The sequence below is a fragment of the Ostrea edulis genome, chromosome 6, assembly GCF_947568905.1.
Source record: "Ostrea edulis chromosome 6, xbOstEdul1.1, whole genome shotgun sequence".
NCBI lineage: Eukaryota > Metazoa > Mollusca > Bivalvia > Ostreida > Ostreidae > Ostrea > Ostrea edulis.
In genome coordinates this window covers 33,563,259-33,570,832 of record NC_079169.1, presented here as the reverse complement: position 1 = coordinate 33,570,832, position 7,574 = coordinate 33,563,259, and positions in this window count along the sequence as shown.

The following is a 7,574-nucleotide window of genomic DNA, read 5'->3' as shown; positions in this document are numbered from 1 at the left end:
AAATTGATGGCGCAATACCATCAACTAAATATGATGACTAATAATCCTGCAAAATTTGATTAAAATCAGTTGAGCGATCTCTGGAGAGATACGTCCACAAAGTTTTCCTATAATGTAGCATGTACAAATTTTGACAAAGTCCCATAACTCCTGTAACATTTGTCGAATCATAATGGCGGTGCAATATGATTAACTACATGTACATATGGTGACTAACAATCCTACAACATTTGAACAAAATTCGTTTGAGCGGTTTTGGAAAGGTTGCGTCCACAAAGTCAAGTGGGACGAACGGATACCGGTATTTCTATATCCCCTACCGCGTTGCGGCGGGGGACAAAAAGATCCTCAAAGGGATGTCAAACAAATAATCATTGATATACATGTATAGAAATCGAGATTTAACAGAAATTGAAATGCGCCATCGGGTCTAACCCTAGCACCGGAACCCCTGATCCAGGGGAATTTAATTTCAAAATCTTGATCGAAGCCTCCTTAACTACATGTATGTATAAGATGTGTCTGTTAGATGCCAGAAAGCAAAACTCTGGTAGACTAAAAAGGGGAGGGGAAAAAGCAACAATTGTTCGTTGAAAGGGGGGGGGCAATTAGGAGTGCTTTCATTAATTAGCATTTATTGTTCTTTAAAACTGGGAAAGAAATTATCATTTGTCAATCATTATAGTGTTTTTGAAAATTGTCGTACAAGTTAAAATCTTCCTATTATCGGGGGTGGGGTGTTTCTGGTTTGTTCCCTTCTTTTTCATTTATTTGTGATTTTTTAAAATTTGTTTTTCATTCTTTTCTTGTTCAAATTTACGTGGTTTTTCTTTTCACTTTTTGAGGATCATTAAAGTGAGTATTATCATAAATATAAGTGTACACTTGAGGCAATCTGACTAAGGTACATACCTATATTATAAATATATAGGATCTGATACCTCCCCATCAGAGATTGTGTTCTGGTGAACTTTGCATTGGCCAATGAAATTGTTACTTCGATTACCCTATCCGGTATTTCGGAAGTCATTCCATTTTCATACAAATGAGGCGAGTACCGATATGTGAATAACATCAAAAATGGAGTGTACATGTGCTACAGCAAGGAAAACGTATATTATAATTATCGAAACATGAGGTACATGCATATTATGTATGAACTGACAAACAAGTTGATGTCACAGGGGTTTCAATAGTCTGGCTTAGAGTCAGCATTTCGCAAATTCTGTGGGCTTATAATGATCTACCGGTAGTTTGCCAAGACACCCTATTGCATTGCGTCAATTACTGTCTGATGTGTTTCATACTCATTGTTAGGCTGTTTTGGTACACATAATTTGACTACGAATTACTCCGTTTACCTGATCAAGATATAGGGCTCACGGCGGGTGTGACAGGTCGACAGGGGATGCTTACTACCCCTAGGCCCCTAACTCCACACTTTTATATTATGTATAAACATGGGGTAAAAGCAAATTGTGTACACTTAAACGCGGAACATGAAGGAGCATACAAACAAGTAATTGCTGATTGCTTTCATTTTTACAAATGAAAAGAAAGTGACTAGAGAATGAGTCGTATGAACATTGCTACTTCGCCACTTTTAAACACACAATTTTACCTTTCCATTTGAAATCAGATTATTGTCATATCTTAGCTAAAATATCCAAGCATGATCTGAATAGATATGTTTAATATCAAATAAAATCTTATACGTCAGTGCAACATCCCGACCTCGCCAATACGGCTCTGTTGGTCATTGTACATATGACCCATAGTCCTCTGCGTCTTCGAACACAGAGATACTACCATATACCGCATAATACATACCACTTGGGGATAATGTACGTCCGCGATTATTATAACAGGCGCAATAAGTGCGCACTTATCAGGTTTCATTTGATAAAAAGCATATAGTTTCATAAATGAATTGCATAACACTTGCGTAACAAAGATAAAGGACACATCTCGTGTTTTCAAAGTATACAGAATTACATGTATATGCATTTTGTCTTCCTTATGCTTATAGAAATTAACTGTAATAGTTCGTTCGCCAAAGTATTCGATAATTAGCCACAATACGGACTTAAAACTAAGCCCCGATTTCAAAAAGTCTACCTGGTAAGTTAATTAGATAGGTAGTCACGTGGTACAGTGACGTCATATGCGACCTTCGTCGATCAACTTGTTGTAAAAGTACGTGTAGTGTTAGATATTTTTAAAAACTCGGGTTATAGGGGCCTAATTTCTTTACCATGGATAACATTTATTTCGATGTTGACAAATTTCCTGAGTCTTATATCTTTTCGCCACCAGTGCACACAAATAGCGACCCAAATGTAGCGAGGAAAGCGAGTATGAAATCCGCATTTGCGAGTAAATAATGTTTACATGGGATCGCTGTCTAAACACTGTTATGTAATGCCATTTTTTTTAAACAACTGTGATTAGCGTTATTGCTTTTCTAAAACAAACAGTGCAATTATTATTAAATTTATTTTTGGATAAGTTAGATAGGCCTAAATTATGATACGATTACGTATCATTGACAACTACATGTAGGCCTACTGTCACGGGTGCATTTCGAAAAAAAAGAAAAAAAATGATCAAATTTATGGTGAAAATCACAGTACTTTTAAATTATTTTATTCAAGCAATTTTATTAATCATTAATTTTTAATCTGCACGTTGTTACTTACGAAGTGGGAGCGCGGCGTGCTGTTGTTGTTCCTTAAAAAAAATGAAAGTATTATAATTCAATTCAAAGTTAGGAAATATAATATTTTATTATTTATAATTCAGAGTTCAATTATCTTTTATCTTTAAATCTCTTTTTCAAAACTACCAGTTGGTAGAAACTGCAAACACAGGTCAGTTGGTGCGAGTGTGTATTGGAGCGGAAAGTATATGCCGTAGGCCTATATGTAACAGTGCGTAGCTTCGATAGAACCATTTTCTCGCAGTTTATCTACGTCTTTGTCCAAGCACTTGTTTGAAAAAGTCCAGGGACATATTCTACTGTGTTTTTTTTTATGCCAAAGTCGTTGTGCCGACAAAAAATATTCACGTCTTATCCCTCATACCTTCCTTCGAAAATTGAAAAAAAAAAAAACACCACAGTCCAAATCCTCATCTACTGACAGCAAGTACACCCTTAAAACGGCACAAAACACCCTAATTTACAAGCCGTTAATGTGATATTTGGGGGGGGGGGGTTCAATTAAATCTAATATGTGGATGAAATGCCTAACAACTGTTTTCAAATCTTCTCGCTCGAGGTCGCATATGACGTCACAGATAATGGCGCGTAAAATATCGAAGAAAATATGCATATCGCAAGATTTTAATTTCATCGCTTTCAAACTCGAAAACTACGCAAACTGTTTCATTTAAAACACATGCAAAGTGGTTTTAGGCATGAAATGAATTAATTTTGCTGGAAAAAAATTAAAAAGTTTAGAAACATGCGATGTGTCCTTTAACAATCAATTGAAATCGGAACAAATCGCTGCACTTCATGTTCTTTGTAGAGACAAAAGACATTGTGTGACTATACCAACTGGCTATGGGGAAAATATGATTTTCAGTTGTTTTTATTTCTTTATAATGGCCCCATCACTATCTTTACTGTATGAAAAGCATAGTTCGCGGGAATTCCATAACCCACATAGTGACAATGACTGCATGAGAAGCGTTTGTTTTGTGTGCATATGAATAAAAGAAAGGTGTACCTTCTAATAGAATTTTACCCGATGTCAGTATAGTTGATTTGCGATAGCTCACACCTACTGACCATGATGTCGAATTTAGTGCTGAGTGGAAGTAAATAGGATTTACTCACTCGTCCATTGCTTTGCTAATCGTGAAGTCAGTACCAGGTTGAAATTCATAAACAGGGTACACTTACAATCAAGACATATTCCAAGCGAGATCTCGTGAGAGTTAACATTTACAATCATTCTCGTTCGAGTCGCCGACCAGCGCGGCACGCTCTGATTTCTAAGATCTACTGGACCGTGTGCGCCGAACTTCAGCTCCGGTGAAAGAAATGGTGGTAATACTTAAGAAGAGGCATTCCCTCCATGGAGGGAACCTCCTTCCTTTAATTTTACGTTTTAAGGAGGCAGATATCGATGATTTTGACATTGATAGTCTCGCACGACTTAAGGAGGAACATAGGCTGGACAGATATTCTTTGGATGAACTGGAGGGGAAGTTTTATGCATTATGTGGGGGAAAAGCGCTGGATTTCTACAATCTAGCTGGAAAACCAAGGGCCAAAGAGTCTGCTATGATTTTATTAAACATTGCGATCCATTTAGCAAATGAAGTGGGAGCACCAAGATCCACTCAATTGGCTCTGCATCAACCTAATCCGCAGGTTGTGAGTACGGGTAGGAGGTTGACCCCCTCAGTTACTGCTTCTGCTAGCACTAGTGGTCAAGGCATGGGTAGCGATGCTGGAGGTGCTATAGATCTGACCAATCAAGATTCTCAGCAGAATCCATCGGAGGACAGGATGGCTGCAGTTGAGAAAGCTATCCAGGACCTGAAGAAAAGTACAAGCAAAGGTCCACAGGTAGAGGAAGCTATTCGCCAAATAAGTGTTTTGGCAGGTCGGCCAAAATTGACATCCCCGGCTGTTATTATAGCAGCTGTTGAGTCTCTTGTGGACGTTGGAACTCGTACATCAGATAAAAATTTAGAATATTATTGCAAAGCCCTTCAGGCTTGCCGTAGGTTTGAACCAAGTCCAGATTTATGTAGTCTATGTTTACGACTTTTTGGGTCCTAAGAAGATAAAAAAAAATCAGCTGCTATAGCAGAGTGGACAAAGCAACAAAAGTATGAAGACCCTAAAGAAAATAATCCTCAGGGTAATGGTAATTTATATGGGGGTCTTAACTCTCAAGGTATCCCTCAGTTTGCGTTTTGGCCACAGATGTTGGCACCAGCCCCTAATGGAAATAATTTTGCTCCAAATATGCAGTATTTCAGACCTTACCCATTTGTTGGAGGGCCTATGGGAAATACGGGAAAGCCAAGGATGGGTGGTCAGTGTTTCTTTTGTAAAAAAAAAAAAAAAAAAAAAAAAAAAAAAAAAAAAAAAAAAAGGGGGGGGGGTTTGAGATTTAGAATTTAAGTATTTTGTGCATTAGGTATTGCATTGTTGGTATTTGCAAGTTAGTAAACATAGAAGATACTATGTTAAAAAAGATACTTTGTATATGATGTATAGTTATACTTAGTGGGTTTTTTTTTTTTGGTTACATTTTGTTCCATGTGTTGATCTTTGACCTATAGGGATCTAATCCTAAGTGGTATTTTTATCACGCAGGTCAAAGTTTGGGTTGCCTTTCACTCTGTGGTTTTCTTTACAGGGATCTGATCACAGTTTTTCCATTCCTGAATGGGAATTGAAGACCGGGTTTGATCCAACAGTAATAAAAGTTCAAAAGGATCATTTACAATGGTTACCACAGAGGGGAGGTAACCCAGACTTTGGCCTCCACTCTCTCTGCTGAAGAGGTTTTAAAGGGTTCTAGTAACCATGTTTTCAAACTTGAGGAATTAGCATTTCATAATCCAGATGCTTTTCAATCGGGGGGAATACATAGGTTTATATCAGAATGGGAAAAAGTATGCCCAATTGAGAAGTCTTATGTATTAGATTGGCTTAGGGCAGGGGTGGATGTAACCAGATGTTTTACTCATTTTAAAGGCAAGTCATACGATTCTGAAACTCCTCCACCTGCTATTTTTCAAAATGCTTTGATTTGTGAGAAATTTCAAGATTTTTTGATTAGTACTCTAGAAGCTAGAGTTAAAAATGGTTCACTTAATATATGGGGGCAAGTAGGAAAATGTTGTCCACCTAAACTTGTGATGCCCCTTACTGTTGAACCATCAAAACCGAGACTATGTCGTGATGAGAGGTTTCTAAATTTGTAGATTAAAGATTTGCCATTTAAGTTGGATACACTCCGAGAGATTCTTCGCTTAGTGAATAAGGATAGCTTCATGACAAAGATTGATGACAAGTTGGGATATGACCATGTGTTATTAAAGGAGTCTAGTCAAACATATTTTGGGATACAGTTTGGGGGCTGGTATTTAATTTACACAACTCTTCCCTTCGTGTTCAAGGCAAGTGCATATATTTATCAGTCATTAGGTATGATACCGACTGGTTGTTGTTGGTCCCTGGGAATTCCAATGTTGCAGTATATTGATGATCGCTTTGTAGGGGGAAGCAAATGTTAGCATCCAAGAATCGGGTTTTCAGGGGGCGAAGATGGCAATTTATGCAGTATGTCAGATTTTTTCTCGATTAGGATATTATTTCAGCTTAGCCAAATGTAAATTGGAATCTGGCCAACAGTTAGAGTATTTGGGTATGATTATTGACTCTTGCAAACAAGCTTTCGTGTCACCAAAGCGCAAGATTTTAGCATTTTCCAATTTAAGAGAACAATTGCTCTCCTCTCCGTGCATAGATGTTAGAAGTTTACAGAGATTTGCTGGGAAGTGCATATCTTTTGTACTTGCAGTCCCAGCTGCAAAATTGTATACTATAGAGGTAAACAGATGTATTTCAAAAGGATTGAAATGTAGTGGCCTTATTCAGATTGACGTATTTTTAAGAGCTGAATTAGAACACTGGAAATTTATAGACACCTGGGAGGGAAACATGCCATTGAGGGAAGAACATCGTCTTCAGTTAGTTTTGGCAACTGATGCCTTGTATTACAAGTGGGGAGCATCTGTTTTGCTTAAGGGGGTCAATGTCAAAATGGGAGATTTTTGGGAGAAGGATGACCCACGTCCAATCCACGTTAAAGAAGCCCATGCTCTTATTAAAACATTGAAGTCTATTGAGGATATCATTAGGAATCATAGGCTAGACACTTTTGTAGACAATAAAGCTCTTGTTTCAGTATGGGAAAGACAAGGCAGGAAAGATCCAACCTTGAACAGACTAGTTAAGTAGCTATATGTGATTACTTATAAAAACAATGTTGACCTACATTTAGTGTATGTTCCCTCTAAGGACAATCCAGCGGATGAACCATCTAGGTCCCTTTCTAAAACTGATAGCACCCTCTCCCCAGAAATTTGGAAAATAATAGAACATAAGTTTGGACCACACTCTGTAGACCTTATGGCATTGGACTCAAATGCAATGTTGACCCAAGATGGCAAGACCCTTAGACATTTTACTCCTTTTCCCACGCCCGGATCATCTGGCATAAATGTATTTTCTCAAAATGTTTTTCCTCCTTTCACTATGATTTTACCTGTGTTGTCCTTTTTAAGGACTAGGAAGGTTAAAATTTGTACAATGGTGGTACCTTTGTTGCACCCAAGACCTGTTTGGTGGTCTTTTTTATTGTCACACACTTTGTCGTCTATTAGATTTAGGGATGTTGGAGATAGGAACGCTCTATTAGTTCCTAGTAAGAAGGGATATATAAGAGAAACTTTAATATGGCCATTGGAAGCTTGCTGACCAAATGTGGAGTGAGGGTCTGCTAATAGAAGAAAGGTTGAAGTATTTGGATAACCTAGTTTCA